General features: G+C 39.1%; 1 protein-coding gene across 2 annotated transcripts in view; it reads left to right on the forward strand.

Annotated features, from left to right (window-relative positions):
* Positions 1 to 18,154, forward strand: part of PPM1L (protein phosphatase, Mg2+/Mn2+ dependent 1L) — a 318,869-nt gene that overhangs the window by 36,168 nt on the left and 264,547 nt on the right. The window contains exon 1 of one of the 2 annotated variants that reach the window (XM_067033927.1): positions 6,944 to 7,011. The exons of the other annotated variant lie outside the window; for it this stretch is intronic. The gene's annotated coding sequence lies outside the window, so the exon portion shown is untranslated. Of the gene's footprint in view, positions 1 to 6,943; positions 7,012 to 18,154 lie in introns of those variants that run through there. 2 annotated transcript variants of the gene reach the window in all.

Genomic DNA, 18,154 nt, shown 5'->3' on the forward strand with positions numbered 1-18,154 from the left:
GGACCTTACTGAGCCTGGGAGACAGGCTCACAGATAGCTCTGAGGAACTGCTCTGCAGAGGTGAGGGAGGGGCTTCCCTGGTGGCGCAGTGGTTGAGAATCCCCCTGCCGATGTAGGGGACACGGGTTCGTGCCCCGGTCTGGGAAGATCCCACATGCCGCGGAGCGGCTGGGCCCGTGAGCCATGGCCTCTGAGCCTGCGCGTCCGGAGCTTGCGCTCCGCAACGGGAGAGGCCACAGCAGTGAGAGGCCCACGTACCGCAAAAAAAAAAAAAAAAAAAAAGATGTGAGGGAGGAGCCAGGGTGAATTTTTTTTTTTTTTTTTTTTGCTGGAAAGAAAACATATAGTCAAAGAACATCAAAAGATAACTGCTAATCAGAAAGAACAGATCTCTCAAGTTAATGATCTTAGTGCTTTTCTATGTACGGGAAGATGCAAGAATCTGGGATCATTCAAACTGGCTAATGGCTTGATCTGTGTAGAACTGGAATGGCAGGCAGTAGTTTTTTCTTTATAGTGCCCCTGTTGGTCATAAATTCTACCAACGTCTGGGAGACATTTCATGACCAATTTGTCCCACACCACTAGGAACACTTATTCCCAGTCAGGCGAGGATCTTCCTTGGTGCTTTGTCTGGATTAGGCCCTCTTAATAACCTAAAATTCTCTCGATCATCTGTCTTAGTACTGTTGCTTCCCTGTTGCTTCTTCCCATATCTAGAGTTGCACTGTTACAATTAATTTTATATAGTTATATGTGATTGATTGCCTCAAGATGTTTAGCTATCATTAATTTTGTCAGAGGTCTGGTTACACATCAGGTAATACAAGAGAGAACAGTCTTATAAAATAGATAGGATATAAGTAATATAGCCAGTAACATTAATAAGGTCATAGTACAGCAGAGAGAGACACAAAGCATAACTAGTTTGAAAACAACAAAGAGAGAACAAATTAAACAATTGTTAGTATAATTAGTTGCAGTCTGGATCTCAGTAAACCATCAAGTGTAGAGGGGAGCCAGCTGGAGAAGCCAAATTCTGGAGGGATCAGGTAGAGAGAAAAAGATAAATGTTTCATCTAAATTTACAAAGGTATACTTTATCAACTTGCTGTAGGTCATAGCGTTAAGAGAAAAGGTTTTCTGGAAAACAAAGATTAAAAGCCAGTAATATTTCAGACAAAATTTATAAAATTATAAATCATATTTATCAGTTTTTTCAGTCCCAGGTAATTAATTCTTGTTGATCTGAATTAAGTGAGCAGGTTTTCCAGTAGAATTTTGTAATTTCTTGCCCAGTTTAGTGGAATGATCTAAAAGTCATCAGAAACCTATATTTGTCAAAAAGTTCTTTTTATAAATCTTGAAGATCTTTATTTTGCAAAAGCATCAGAGAAAACAATGACTGGTCTATATGTGACAAAAGACTTAAAACGGCATGGTTAAAGATCTGCTTACAGTGCAGTTAACAAAGAAATTTGGTTATTTCTATGATATACAACATTTTAAGATAATAACTAGAACTATGACTGATAACATTATACCAGAACATATAGAACACACCAGATTTTTAGGAATTCCATATAATTTCTAGAATACCTATATTAATGATGTTTACCCATACAATGTACCCTAAGAAGGTTTATCACCACTATTTTGACAATGTTTCCCATGTAATTTCACATACCAAATAAATCTAATTAGTTTAATATCTCTCTTTGGGATGTTTCAGGGGCCCTCTGAAGCATCCTAGAGTTAGTTCGAGGTCAAAAGAACTTCATTTAGAATTTGACTTTGGGGAAGTTTGTCAAAGATATCAAAAAGTTTTAAAACACTTGGTCAAATAGGATCATAGGTCACTGTGAAACAATATTTATTTACTTAACCAAGGTGACAATAAAGATTTTAAAGGCAAATACAGAAAGTTACAACATCACTTAAAAGGTAGACTAACTTTCTAAAAGGTAGAGAAATATTTTTTGTTGGTTATCAAAAGCAGATCAATAGTCTAAGAAAACCAAACTCTACTTTTGTATCAGCTTACTTTTTATTTATTTATTTATTTATTTATTTGCAGTACGCGGGCCTCTCACTGCTGTGGCCTCTCCCGTTGCGGAGCACAGGCTCCGGACGCGCAGGCTCGGCGGCCATGGCTCACGGGCCCAGCCGCTCCGCGGCATGTGGGATCTTCCCGGACCGGGGTACGAGCCCGTGTCCCCTGCATAGGCAGGCAGACTCTCAACCACTGCGCCACCAGGGAAGCCCCTATAACTTCCTTTTTTTTATCTTCAGATTTTGCCCTATTCTTTCCCTTTCTTTTCTTTTCTTTTTCTCCAGGACAAAATTACTTTCCTCTGTCTTAACAAAATGCATTTCCTTTCCTTATACCTTTTTGTTTCTTACATACAAAAATGTTTTCCTTATTAATTTAGTAGTTTTTTTTTTTTTAACATCTTTATTTGAGTATAACTGTTTTACAATAGTGTGTTAGTTTCTCCTTTACAACAAAGTGAATCAGTTATACATATACATATGTTCCCATATAATTTAGTAGTTTTAATTACATATATTAATTAGAATTCTTAACCTTTAAAAACCTTAATTTCTAATGAAAACTAAAAAGTAAGCAATTATGAACCGTTTTCTAATTTAATTTTTTTAATTTTAGTTTTTTTAACATCTTTATTGGAGTATAATTGCTTTACAATGGTGTTAGTTTCTGCTTTATAATAAAGTGAATCTGTTATACATATACATATGTTCCCATATCTCTTCCCTCTTGTGTCTCCCTCCCTATGAACCATTTTTTACATTAGCATTTTGTAGATTGGTAAACTTATAAATACTATTTATGATTTCTAAAAACGTTTTTATTAGAACAATTTTCATTGTGGCACCAAACATTTATTAATGTTAAAGTAAATATATTTAGTTTCTTTGTAAAAGGAAGCCTCTGTTCCATAATTAATGTTTCAGTATCTTATTTTATTTGGAAATGATCTAGATATTTAATAAACTTCCATCATTTAACTTAGGAAATTTCTGAAGTTTCAAGTTACTAAAACTCTGGAGAAACTATTTTTAAGTAGACATACCATAAAACATAATTATTCTTAAAGAGTTCACCTAAAAGCTCTTGCTCCATTTATATTTACTTAATTTACTTCTTCCCAACGATTATGTTTAGATTACCCATGAAAATTTCATGAGACACTGACCAAGTCATCATTCATCCCAAGCTATTTTTCTTGCTGATAAAATTTGATAACAAGAGATAATATGACTTTATTTGACTTTTAGTAAACATAGGTACAGTAAAAGACGTCTGTATTAATTAAACCAACAAATTTAAACTTAAATATTGACTATTTCCCAGATCACATGAACTCAAAATTCATTTGGGTTAGTTTCTATTACATTTAGAAATATTTAATTTATAAGCACTTTTTTTTCCAAACAGTTGTATTCTTTATTTGGCAGATAGAAATTGAATTAGATCTTAAAGGAATAAACAATTTGAATAGTTTAGAATACATGATTAGGCAAGGACCAGCTGTACTTATTTTGAATAGTGCAAATTGAATGGCATATAATAATTTCAATACTTCCTTCGAGTTTAAGCACTTACTTTTACGTCAATAAAATAGAGCTCTTTTACAAGTTAATTTTGAGAATACCATCTGGAGCTAGAGACATAATATTGATATATCTCTAATGAACACACAAACATATAAACAGACATAACCAAAGATTGCATAGCTTCATTTTAAAACTTAGTCAGGTATTTTAATACAAAACTTACTAGTTTTTTCTGGACGCACAGGCTTAGTGGCCATGGCTCACGGGCCCAGCCGCTCTGCGGCATGTGGGATCTTCCCGGACCGGGGCACGAACCCGTGTCCCCTGCATTGGCAGGCGGACTCTCAACCACTGCGCCACCAGGGAAACCCCCTTACTAGTTTTTAAATAACAGCTGGAATAAGTTAAATTTATTTGCTCAGATGAGTAAGGCTTTTTAACTCTTTTCGGAAGAGACTTAGGATTTGTATTTGTCCTTGATAAATCCTTAAGGAGGCTGTGAATTAGATTTTGGGTGTGGGAGCCTTTTCAGCACTTTGAGTTTAAAAAGGCCTCCCCCCCCCCTTTTTTTTTTTTTTTCTGGTTTCAGGTTCTACCTGATTGAACTAATTAAGCTCAGTCTCAGGTCATTGTGGACTGTATTTACATTTCTGACTTGTAGATAGTTGCAAGTTAAAGACAGGTGCTTTAAATTATGCGAAGAACTGGGTTAGTGCCCAAATGATATCAAAAGATTGATTTGTCTAACCACATTAAAAAAATTTTGTTTCTCTCTATCAGTGAGAAGATTTCCAACCAAACTGGAAATCAAAAGATTTTTATGTTCTAGAACTTCAGGATTCAGTGTATCATGCCTTCAAAAGTTTGTGCAAGGCATTAAACAAAGGCCCTCTTTTTGAGTGTACAAGTCAAACTCAGACCAGTTTTACCCTAGAGGTTAAAAAAAACCCCTCCATTATTGCTCTTATTAGCCCCTGAGTATTAGACCCCAGTTTTAACTTCATATTGTGTGGGCTTAGGTAACCCTATTGGTTTCCTTTAGTATGTCTAATACTGTCTGAGGGGCAGATTTATATGCCCTGTCTTATAACAGCAGGCAGGGGATGCATTCCCCAGTGAGATATGTCTGTCCCACAGTATAATCAGGCAAGAGAGACGTAACCATCTTACATAAAGTCCATTCAAATACACCAGTTTTTAATAAACTTTTATCTCAAGTCTATGAACTCTTATACCTTTAACTTTAGCCTCCATTAGGATCCCATCAGCAAGTCTTGGTCTTACAAGGAGTCCCAGAAACTTTCCTTTTATTCCCTGCCATTTTATCTGTTTGTATAAAAGGCTTTGGGGTCCCCAGTGAAGGGTTGAGCCAAGGTACCCAAGCCCTTTGGTCAATCTTTACCTTGATTAATGGTGCAAATCAATTGCAGGTCAGGTATCTCTGTAATTTTCTTTTAGCCTTAATAGCCTTAATTTTTTTTTTTTTTTTTTTTTTAAATAGAGTAAAGAGTGGGCTTGTTTGGGGCCCTTTAATGTTAGGAGGACCAGTAGGGGGTTCCTTTGGCCCACCCAACCTTCGGTAATATTGTATTATAACCTTTGTTTTAATGCCATCAACATCTGTTTCATATATCCTATTTCTTAATAAGCATGTAAAGATTTTCATCTTGCTGGGACTTCACCTTCTTGGGAAGAAGTCACTTGACTTTCCTCTCAGCTTCTTCCTGTTCCCTTGCTAACCTAATTAACATTAATTAATCTAATGTTTCAACTGGGGCACTTTTCCTTGGTGTCTTTCAACTGGGTATATCCTCCTCAGTGTCTCTCAACTGAGGAGTCAGTTACCTTTTATCCACCACCAAATAAAACTTAGGATCATCAGCTAATAATGGGAGATCCAAGACCAGGAGAGATTCACGCAATCGTCTGGACTCACTGAGGAGGCAGATGGGCACTTGCTGTTAGCAAGGCTCGGGATCCTTGTAGAGTTCAGGTTAAGGAGAGATGTCTGCTCTGGGTCTCTTCATGGTTGCCAAAACTGCAGACTGAAAGAAAAATGCACAACATAAAAGTTGTGAGTTAAGTTTTATTCAGGGACCTTACTGAGGACCCTAGCCCAGGAGATAGCCTCTCAGATAGCTCTGAGGAACTGCTCCAAAGGAGCCAGGGGATATATATATATATATTTGTTGTTTTGTTTTGGCTAAAAAAAAGTAGTTGGACATCAAAAGATTACTGCTAATCACAGAGAACAGCCATCTGAATTTAATGACTTTAGTGCTTTGCTGTGTATGGGAAGATGCAAGAATCTGGGGTCATTGACATTTTTCCTTAGATATGTATCTTAATAATTATCTAGGGGCTGGTATATCCAGAGCACAGAATGTGTTCTGTTTTTCTTCATCCTATACTCCCCTCAGGGGACACTGTTGGTGGGCAGCTGCAGTGGCTAAAGGTCTGATCCTTGTAGAACTAGAATGGCAGGCAACATTTTTTCCTTTGCAGCATCATATCAAGGGTACATAACCAATATGACTTATGACTATTGATCCTGACCTTAATCATCAGGTGAGATAGTGTTTATCAGTTTTCTCCACTGTAAAGTTATCCACCACTGCTCGCCGCCCCCCCCCCCCCCCCCGCCGTCTTCATATTGTACTGCTTAGAAAGCAGTTACTATGTGTAGCCCAAACTTAAGGAGTGGGGAGTTATGCTCTATCACCTTGAGTATGGAGTAAGATAATGGTATTTTTGATAGAGAGAAAGAAAAGATTTGAAATTTGTAAGTCTTTAAGAATCTGTTAATTTTTTCAGATGTTAGAAAAATGGAATCCTGGGAGCTGAATGGGATCTTTCTTAAGATGAGCAAACTTGGAGGGGCCATAGAGTTGGAGGCTGATAGATAATAGAGTTCACTGTTGGAGAGAGGGATTTTGATGATTCAAGTGCTGCATTTACAGATTTCTGCCTCAGGTTGTTATATGTGGGGTGTGAGGTAACCTACGGTAACCCTGCCAAATAAAAAGCTGTCGTCCTCCCCCTCTTCCCCACCCCTCCCCCCAGCTTTCTCATGGGTTTTGTGATAGAAAATATGGTGAGAGCTGCTTCTTTCCATGTGTAAAGTTGTGTGCATGTTATTTAATTTCAGCTGAGTAGTGTGGTGTGCACGTTTATGTTTGGGAGGAGGAGATTTTCTTCTGCCTTTCTAGGTTCTTCAGGCTGATCTAAAACTTACATTGACATGAGACAGATTAATAGGAGAAGATTAAACAAAAGGTTAATAACATGTATAACATGGGAAAGACTTAGAAGAACTGAGTAACTCTTCAAAATGGCCGAAGCCCTGATGTAAATACCGTCCTCAGAAAGAGGATGTTGTGGGTGAGGAGAGTCAGTTCTGGGAGGTCTCCAGGAAGAGCACGGTAAACACAGGTAAGGTTGTGATGCAGATTTAAGTTGTTGCTTTTTCCATTGGTACATTTCTAGAGATTTGGTCATCCTCCTCTTTATGGTACATTGAGGAAGACACCCTTACCGATGGAGATTTGCCTTACAAATGTAAATGTTTCTTAGAAAAGGGTAACTCCTACTTCATTTTCAGCGTTTTCCCCATGTCTGCTGTTTCTTAGAAAAGAACCAGCTTAAAATAATTAATGCATCAAAGAAGCACATTTTGAGATGGCAAATTCTGCTCCCCTACGTTTGTTTCTATGAAATTTAATTCTTCCTTTAAAGAACTCCATAGATGTTGAATTTGGAGGTTTTTGGTTTTTTCTGGGAAGATTCAACTTTTGGCTTATGGGAGGATTGTCTTAATGCTTTATATATGTTCAGGTTCTTTGGTCTCGCATGTCAAATTACTTGTAGAACTACTTAGAGAAAAGAGGAGCACTGTATTAAATCTGATAGTTGCAGAGTAGGGAAAAGTGCATTCTGAGTTAGCTGAGGGATTTGAGAACCCTACCGTGACTGATGTCCTTCTGCAAACAGCTCTCCTCATGATAAACTCTAGCTTTCAGCCATATGCAAATCATATGAAATTTTAAGTCAGAATATTCACTGAAAAGCATTTGGTCTGGGGGTGGGAAGACATGTTATTCACCTTGTAGTTTGATTTGCATCTTTTTATTATTTTTCCTTCAAGTGCTCCAAGCAGCATCATTTGTAACATCTAAAAACACTTAGCCCCTTTTGTTTTCATTATAAAACATGACGTTCTTAAGGGGCTGATCAATCCAAACAACACCCTCTGAAAGCAAGAGTGGTATTTTCACGTTATGGAAAGAAGAAACCCAGGGGATGATTGGTAAAATGATCTGATTTGAGGCAGTGGCTGCACCTGGGAGATGAGCATTGGTTGTCTTTACTGGGTCCATATCTAACTGAAAAGAAAAGCTGCTTCTGCTATAGCTGCTGAACCTCACCAAACTTGCAGGGAATAACACTTCTAGGGAGAAATAACACTTATGGACCGGAAAATGGGAAAGTATCACCTGGATAGCAGACTGTGTAATGTATGGCCATACCTTTCCTTCAAAATTCTGATCCATCAATAAGTATTTTTTCCCCAGTAATTTTCCCAACTTTGCCATTTTTTCCCCCTCAAACAACAGATACTCCCCCTTTCTAATTAACTTTAGACCAGGATACCTCCACTTGGACACTGTTGGCATTTGGGGCTGGATAATCCTTTATTGTTGTGGGGACTGTCTTGTGCATCGTAGGATGTTTAGCAGCATCCCTGGCTTCTGCTCAACACTCATACCCCAAGTTGTGACAAACAAAATCGTTTGTGTTCATTGCCAAATATCCTCTGGGGAGCAGAATTACCCCTAGGTGGGAACCACTACTCTAAGTTTAGCAAAACAGTCTTCAGACCCCACTTTGACCATGATGTGCAACTTGGCAGTGCCATGCATCATCACCAGTCTCCTTTTCTCCAGCTGCAAAATGAGAGATGTTACTTGTGCCCATTTGTGGTGTTTTTGGGTTTGGTTTAGAAGATAAAACACTAATGAATAACTTTGTATAGCAAATTTATCATGACACAATGTTGAACAGTTTTAAAGTAATCCAAATCATATTTACAAGTACATTTCCCCAGGTGAATTTAAACTATCTTCACTCACTGCTTAATTGTATTCTTGTTATCTTTTTACTTTTAGGAAAACTGCAAACTTTCCCCCAGTTACCTCTTTGCAAAGCCTCACAGGGCTCCCCCAGAAGTTTTTGTCTGCAGCTCTTTGATCTCACAGTGGCTTTGCTAACCAGTGCTAGTGATTTCAACTATATGCAAAACATTCCCTAGAGAAATAACTAGTGAGGTCGATCTCAGGGAAATCCCTTTACTACTTTCCCCTAAATCTGAATTTACAGCAGAGAGTGGGAATATTTTCTTTTCAGTCAGGGAACCAACCAGCAACCAAAGACTTCCCCCTCTCGGCCTCCTCCTAATTCAAAGCTGGGAGCTGAGGAAAACGTTGGTCTGGAAATACTGAAAGGAATAAATCTCTACTATTTTCGTTGAACAGCTTATGTACGTTGTAGACAAAGGTATATGGTGTTTGCATGGGTGCCCTTATGTAAAAATGGAGTAAAGCTAAAGAAAAGCTGCAAGCATCTCTTGCCTCCATCATCTTTTCCTTTTGGATTTCCATATTTATAACTCTCTTTCTGGGAGGTTGCATCTGCCAAAAGGGCTGGAGGTAGAGGTGGGGCCTGGGAAAGGGGTAGAATGAGCTGCCTAGACTCGGTGACAGGTAATTTTGGGCTGCAACTCTGTTACTTCGATTCCTAATTCATCCTTCATCCTCAGTTTTTGAAGGTATCTTTTATGTCAGTTAGCATGTTATGTGCCTTGTTTTGTGTGATCTGAAAAAATAAACGCGGACAAGAATGTACACATAGAAGTATCACATGGGTATCAGCTGTGTAATTTTGCTTTTCTCTTTGTGGGACCTCAGTTAGTTTGAAGATTCTCCCTTTTACAGCTGATACCTTTGGCTGTCTCAAGGAAACAGAGAAGCATAATGATTAAGGACTTCAACTTTAGAGTTGGAAGGATCTGCATTTAAATTAGGTTCTGCCACTTACTAGCTGTCTCCTAACTTCTCTGTGCCTCATTTGTAACAACACCTGTAATAGGAGTGGGTTAAATGAGATAATGTCCTTTATCAGTCACTTAGTAGGAGCTCAATGAAATGTAGTTCCTGTCTTTTCACTCTCACTTCCTGCTTTTCTTACCCTTTACCTTCTGAAGCCAGTTAATTCTAAATGCTTTGGATAAGCCAGAATAAACAAAAGGACATCTCCCATCACCCCCGCTCACCCTGCCTACCCTTTCTCGCTCACCCTGCCTACCCTTTCTCGCAACACCCCAAGTATGTTCATGCCCCAGGGCCTTTGCATCTGCTATTCCCTTTGCCTGGACTGTGCTTCCCAGATATCCACATGGCTTACTCCTTCACTTCCTTCAGGTCTCTATTCATATGTCACCCATCAGAAAAGCCTTCTCTGACCATCATATATAAAATAGGACTTGCCCTCTATTTCCTGGTAATTCCCCTTTACGCTGTTTATTTTTCTCTGTGCCACTCAGCATCTATTGGCACATTTTTGTTTCTGTATTATCTGTCTCCCTCCATTAAAATAAACCCCCTAAGGACAGGGATTCATTGTTAATTGCTCTGTGCTCAGTGCCTAGGACAATACTTGGCCTGGATTTGGTTCTCAATGAACACTTATTTATTCAAATTATTTATTGCATGAATAATTGAATATTATTTTTATGCATGCTACATTTTCCTTCAGTTTTTCAAGAAAAAACATGTATACTGATTTTAAAAAGTTAAAATATTTAAATTGTCTCATTGTTACCACCTCAAAATATTATTCATTTTAGAGGTAACCATTTTTAACTTTCACTGTTTTTATATTAAAATGATTTCTTCTGAGGCTTTTTCCCTTCATACAGTTTTAATTTTAGAGAACTTTTAATTGTATCATTAACATTCCTGTCTGTAGATCACTGTTGTGTGGTGGATTGGGAAAACAGGGAGAGACCTATGTTCTACTTATATCAATTTTTTGTGACCTTCGGCTGATTGTCAAAATCCCAGTACTTTTTTTTTTTTCTGAAAATACATGATCTATTGAGGCAGATTTTCTTAATAACCTAAAGTAGTATCGAGATCTTTTGTGGACAAAAACCGGTGGGCCATTGTGGGAAAAAAATCTGAATTAAAAAAAAAAAATTCTCTGTTTACTCCTAAAGAGTAGCATGCAATATTTAAACAACCAGAGTTGTGGTCATTTTTATTTTAGCAATTCTGCTGATAGTTTCACTTGCCAGATGTGTGTTTTGCCATGTATTAAAACTCTCACCTAAGATGCTGTTTTATTTCCACCCTATTTGATGCTTCACCTCTGATTCTGCACCTAGACTCCTTTGGGTTAACAAAGTACTCTAAGAACAGGAATATCTGCTATCCTTATCAGTCTATGGCTTTCACATATTTTCTGTATTTTTATTTTGCGTAAGGAAGAGTGATTAGCAGTTTAAACAATTTTTAAAATAAACTTTGATAAGATAGATTTTTTAAAATAAGCTAGTTCACAAGTTCCGTTTTTTTAAAAAATAAGACTGCATACAGTTTTAATTTTCTGTTTATTCTGTGTATCAAGCCCATCCAACGAGTGTTATACTTTGCTATAAGTCAGTTTTCACAATTTATTTGAGAAAACATGGACCTACAAATAAGTCTTTCAATGTGGGATTGATGACATTTACTGAATGTTTAAGTAATATTCATAAGGCACTTTCTTTTTCCCTTTTAGTAATGATGAGAGAAAAGGCAAAATAGTTACCAGGTTACTTATCGTACCTACCTACATCATCTCAAACATCGGTGATTTTTATCTAGGAGGTTTATCCATTTTAGGGCCAGATAACCTTTTCTGAATACGAACGCAAAGCCTTTGCTTTGAAGGACATTTTGCACTAGTAGCAAAGCAAAATTTAAGTAAATAGATTTTATATCTTGCAGTGCTGGATAACTAATAATACTTAATTTCTGCAACCTGGGTGGAGAACACTGTCCATTGAAGACTGCCAGTTCCTGGCCATTCGCATGAGGAGTGCTTAAAGCAGAACCATAGACGTTTTCTAAGTTTCCTATACATCAGCAAATGATCCCTGTGCCAGGGGGTTCTTGTGTTAATGTGATGAAACTCGGCACAGCTCTGTCTGTGCCTGGCTGTTTGTGCTGAGGTAACTTGTATGCTCCTGAATTTTCTCAGGTGACTTCTGCAGTGTTTTTTTGGTTTTTGTTTTTCCTTTCCAAACGGTGTCCCCTGCCTCTAGTGCCCTTCTCTTTTAGTGTTTTCCCTCTCGCACAGTGTCTCAGCCTGAGATAATTAAACTCTCTATAGTGTACAGGAACTTGGGGACTTCTGTGCAAATTAGAATATTATATAGATTCACATTGCTCACTTCTCATTGGCTCCGTGTCACACATAGTTTGAACTTATATAGTCATTTCCATCTCTCCTTCCAGTTTCTTATTTTACTGTCTAATCTGGGCTGGAGCTATTTCTATCCATTGCCTTGGTCATTGGGAAAGCAAGCTTTAGCTCCCCTCCCATCCTTAGCTTCAGAAGTGCTTTCCTTGTCCCTTCACAGAAGGCACCTTGGTGTCTCATCGTGTTCTGCCAGCATCCCCTCCATAGACGTCCTGTCCTGGGAATTAAGACAGCATCCTCTACTTAGATGGCACCCCCTAGGATGTCTTGTCCTCCTCCCTGAACTGATTTCTTACATTGGAAAGGCTCATCTTTGTCTTTTTGGTTCTATAATATTTTGGAAAGCTGTAGTTTTCTCACAACTCTGCCCTCATGGTTTTGCTCTACTTTCACTTACCCTGGGTCCCCAAACTCACCCGAGGTGTTACAAACCCAGGCCCTTGGACCCTTTAATCAATAGATATTGATAAGAGACCAGGTGAAAAATCCAGGTAAGGCTTTATCAGGGCTCATGCTGCAACATGAGGGAGCGAGAACAAGAAACAGGTGCCCCTGCTTGCTCCCTGAGAGGAGCTGCTTGGGTCCTTAAAAGGGGTAACAACAGAGGCCGGTCTATGGGTTGGGCAGGGGGCGTAGCTTAGGTGGTCTCCCCGCCCCCTTTGTGGTGCTGTGTGCAGGGATCATAAGCAGTACCCTTCTTTTGCTACCAGCACCTCAGAAAAGGCAGTTGGTTTGTGGCCTTTTTGTATCTTATTGTTCATAATTGCCCCAGCTGCCCACATGTGCAGTTATTTTTAGTCCCTTAAAGTTTCTTTGTATTCTGCTGCTTAAGAAGACATTTGTCCAGGTGCAGTCACTCTGGTAGAGGATCCCAGGTATCAGCCTATCTTACAGGTGTTCTCTGGGGTCTGTGGTAGTGCCTGTGGTGTGATTAGGAGAGAAGGGTGTGGTGGTCATGTGGCTAGGCTGTGGTATGCCATCCACCTAAGCAAGTGGCTAGAAATCTATGAGCCAGAGTTCGGAAATGAGGTTTAAAGATGCTGATGTGATTCTGTGCAGGTAAGCAATCTTTCATTAGATTCTTTCATTTCATTTTATTTTATTTTATTTATTTTTGTGGTACGCGGGCCTCTCACTGCTGTGTCTTCTCCCGTTGCGGAGCACAGTCTCCGGACGCGCAGTCTCAGCGGCCATGGCTCACGGGCCCAGCCGCTCCGCGGCACGTGGGATCTTCCTGGACCGGGGCACGAACCCGTGTGCCCTGCATCGGCAGGCGAACTCTCAACCACTGCACCTCCAGGGAAGCCCTTACTTTATTTTTTTAAAAGACTGCATTTCCTTGCTTTATTTGCATATACAGACTGGATTTTTTTTTAACAGTTTCCCCAAAGGAATGTGTCTTGCTTATTACTGACATTTGGTATGTTTCATTCATTGGAATATTTTTTTAAAAAAAATTTATTTTATTTATTTATTTTTGGCTGTGTTGGGTCTTTGTTGCTGTGTGTGGGCTTTCTCTAATTGTGTTGATGGGCTTCTTGTTGCAGTGGCTTCTCTTGTTGTGAAGCACGGGCTCTAGGCATGCAGGCTTCCGTAGTTGTGGCACGGGGGCTCAGTAACTGTGGCTTGCAGGCCCTAGAGCACAGGCTCAGTAGTTGTAGCCCCCGGCCTAGCTGCTCTGCAGCATGTGGGAGCTTCCCAGACCAGGGCTCGAACCCATGTCTACTGCATTGGCAGGTGGATTCTTAAATGCTGTGCCACCAGGGAAGCCCAGATTCTTTCATTTTAAAAGGTAGGTAACTAGATCTTGGGAAGAGCATGAATGTTTATGGAGCCCAGTTCTCATTCAGCCCTCAGTATTCCTATGGAGGAGCAAGTAAGTGGCAGATGTATTTAGGAAAACATGCATATGGATACAAATATATGCACACATTATTTATATTGTAAATTCTAAATATGCCTAATAAAGTCACACTAGAAGACAGTGTGGTATGATAGAAAGACAGTAGTGGTATAGTATGGGCTTTGGAAAGTCACAGAGACCTGAATTTAAATCTCACTTTTGTCTGGGCAAAAGCAATAGTCCTCCTGGGGCAAAGCAGTTTGAAAAAGTTATTTTTTTTTAAGAAACAAATACAGAGTTTTGGTTAAAAAAAAAAGCATAATTAAAAAAATCTCACTACTCATACCACTGGTGTGATTGTACAGGCCCTTTGGAGGTAGAACACTGACTCTATTAAAGAGAATGGCAAAATCCTCTCATGGATTAACTGCAAGATTCCTAGAGTTTTCAGTAAGCCCAAACAGGTGAAAATGGAAGAAACAGTGCTGGCCAGCTGGTCTGGCTGCAGCATTAAAGTGATAACTGAACCCTTGAGTGTAAAATATGCAAAGGGGAAATTTAGGCTGCTCTCAAAAGCTAATCTGGTAGAAAGAGGTATGTTTGTTTGTATGTCCCCCTTCCGCCCCCAATAGGCAGTCATATACTCATACAGTCCACTTTCCTTCTTCCCTATGTGGTGTCATTAATCTAGGCCCCTCTCCTTGGAAGGACCATCCCTATTTCAGCATCTGATGATTTGTTTAATCAAAGTTACATCCTCTTTGAATACAACTTCTGAAATTAAGGACTTGTGTCATATTTTAAAGAAACCACTGGTAAAACTTTGAACAAATATTAGTTTCTATGTCAAGGAAAAAATTAAAATTGTATGTTGGATGTGTTTAGATAGGACTTAGTGTTCATGTTATTGATACATTCTAACATAATACGTTCTAATACATGCTTCATGGGTTCACTAAGGTGACTATTTTGCTGAAAAAAGAAACTCTTCTAATGATTTTACTGCTATGATTTCTTTATTTAGCTGTTTAATTGTGCATGACAATTGATGGATGGAGAACAATTTTTCAAATTAAGTTTTGAGTCTTCATAGTTAAAGGTATTTCCCCTTCTCTGCCATTAGAGGTCTTTTATGAGTTTATGTAACATTTAATCTTTAAAAAATGCTTGAGAGACAGTGTAGAGATTGTTAAATGTAATTTAACTTTAAACCGCCTCTTCCTTGTGAAAGAAAGGACCATTGTTTTTGCTGAATTATAAATGTTATTGTGTAATTTCCAAGCTTTCAGAGATTCTAATATCTCACAGTTCAGCAACCGCTCTTTGGAAGTCAGAATGCCTGAGAGAATCCCATTTCCATATCTAAAATTAGAAATGACATGCAGAGACTACAGGCATTTTACCAGACATGGTAATGATACATTTTGTTTTCTCTTTTTGTTATAACCTGAAGGAAAAACATCAAACAGCATTTTACTAGATAAACAGTCTGTCTTTCTTTGGACAGCACTTCTGTCCATTTATTTGATTTGAGAATCACTTGTAGCCATGTGTCTGTGATGTGTTCTTTCCACTGCCCAGTTTTTGATTTAGGATTTTTTTTTCCTAAAAATCTATAAGGTCATACAAATGTTCTCACTTCCTAATTTTGTTTATAGACAACTATGTTTGTGAAATGTACCTTTGGGACATTTAAGCCAAGTGCCTTTTTATAGATTTTTTGAGAATCTTCTATGAGTGCTCTGTTTGCTACGCATGGAGCTTTTGTCTTGTGACTTTAAATGGATACTAAGAGTGTGGAGAATTCCTGTTTGCATTTGGCCCTTACAGTATTTGACAACTGATCACCCTGTGTAAGGGATCTGCCTCTTCCCTTACATTTGCAAAATTGACTTTGGGGAGGAGGTCGAGGTGGTGCCCAAATGAAGGAAGCAAAGTCCTCTCTGGGGACTGGGTGACCTTCTCCTGGCATCTATCTGGGTTTTCCACTCCCTCCTGTCAGGCTGTCCTGCTTGGACAGCTGGCTGTGTTCCCAGCCTACAGAGGATCCCTGCCCGGGACCGAGAGCCCTAGCCCAGCGTGGCGGATCTTCTGTGATTTTCGATTACCACCTCTGTACTCCAGCTGCATATGTAATTCAGATCTAACTATAATGTACACTACCTTGAATCCTAATAGGTGTGGTCTTAATATTTACCAGATTTTTTCTCTCTACAGTGAAAAGTAAGAAGGTCCTGTATTGAATCTGAAAAATGAAAAAGTAGGGGCCTAATTTCAGAACAGTGGCACCTTGACTAGCATTACTGTGGGGTGAAAGCTTTATGCGATTGGACTTCTCAGATTGCTGTCTGCAATACTGCAGTTCAATGTCACGTTTAAAAATGTATTTGAACCTAAATTGGAAACTGCTGGCTTCACCCCTTTAAAATCCTTAAGTAATTTTACATAATGTAGTGAAAAGGTGTGGCCCATACCTTCAGCTCTGTGAACAGTATCTGGCCTGCAGACTTGTTTATTTCTCCTGCTCCATGTTTTAAAACCTGCAGATTTCACTTAAGGACCAGATTCTTGGCATCCCCTGAAAATCTGGAAGATGTGTCAATATTGAGCCTTTATTCTCACATTGACTGGAGCTAAGAAGCAGCAGCCATTTCTCCCTGCACGCCCCCTTCCCCCCACCTCCCTGCTCTGCCTTGGGTTGGGCCCGGTAATACACCAACTGTTGCCTTACACTCAGACTACTTGGTCCATTCACATTACCAGTTGGGGGCCTCTTGGCACCTTGGAAAACCCCTCCAGCCTCATTTCCCTCTCGTATTCACACCCACCCTCTGCCTCACCTGTAAAGAACCAAATGCAGAGCTCCAAGGAGAGAGGCACACACTCCAGCTTCTGGGTATTTGCACATTCTGGTCACTCTTCCTGAGATGCCTTCCCACACTTTCTTCTTCTGGCCGACCCAGCCTGATCGTGGTATCAGAGAAGCTGCCCCTGACACCGCTCCCTCTCTGCCTGGTTGTGTTAGATGCCCTGCTGCTGGGTTCCCTTCACTGCTCTCTGCTCCTTGGTCATAGCACTTAGCACACTGTGGTAACTATTGAGTTACATGTCTTTTTCCCCCTTAAACTGGGGGTCTTGAGGGCAGGGTCTGTCCTACACTTTTCCTTTTACTCAGTAACTCACAATTCTTGGCATACAGTAAGCTTGTAATACATTATTTTTAATTGATATGTTTAATATTGTCTAAGGCAGTGGTTCTCTGCCTTACCCACATATTAGGATCACCTGGAGAGCTCTAAAAAATGTCAGACCAATTACATCAGAATCTCTGAGGGTGGGGCTCAGGCATGAGTAGTTTTTAAAGCTCCTCAGGTGATTCCAGCATGCAGCCAAGGTTGAGAGAAACTGGTCTAATACATGTGACTAAGAAAAGCAATTTGCCATGATGTTTAGTTTTGGCTCAGAACATCTCACGATGATTTTAGGAAAGTCCACCTGCGATGAACATTTTTATTTAACTGTGGTAGCACATAGGTGTTTAAACAAATCAGGGCCTGTCTTCAAAAAATCAGTTTCTCCTGCAGCAGTGAAATAATTCTGCAAGCTGTAATGGTGACAAACAGCTAAGCAGCAACGTTATTGCAGTACATTAACAGTTTTTATAATTTTGGTAGTTTATGTTGTGTAGTCATGTGCCATTTTCCACCTTACTGCATTTTGATTTAAGATTCAAGTGGATTATTTTTCAGTCACTCTGTAAATTAGCCTAGGCATTTGTTGAGTTTTCAACACCAACTGCTTCTCTTTTCTGCATATTCTTCCTTGTTTTATATTGGGACATCTAGTTGGAAAATAGACAAAAACAAAACATTAACTGGTGTTGCATGGAAAACACACTTGAGATAAAAACCATTTTAACTTGGTGAAAACTATCACCAGCTGTATTGTCTAACAATTAAATGATCAGTCCTGAGCTCATAATTAGTTTGGAGAGGGTTCAGGAAAAAAAAAAAAAGAAAACAGTGAAAGAATTGAGGAAACATTTATAAATTGGGATGTCTTTATTTTGGAGAAGAATAGACTGAGGTAAAAAAATTTCTGTATGGATACTTTTTTGAGGATAGTATCTTTTGTTTCCACTGAGAATGAAGTAGAAGGCATTTGGTGTAAATAAAGTTAAAGCAGTTTTAGAGATTTATGCCTAAAGAATCA

The sequence above is a fragment of the Kogia breviceps genome, chromosome 5, assembly GCF_026419965.1.
Source record: "Kogia breviceps isolate mKogBre1 chromosome 5, mKogBre1 haplotype 1, whole genome shotgun sequence".
In the NCBI taxonomy this organism is placed as follows: domain Eukaryota; kingdom Metazoa; phylum Chordata; class Mammalia; order Artiodactyla; family Physeteridae; genus Kogia; species Kogia breviceps.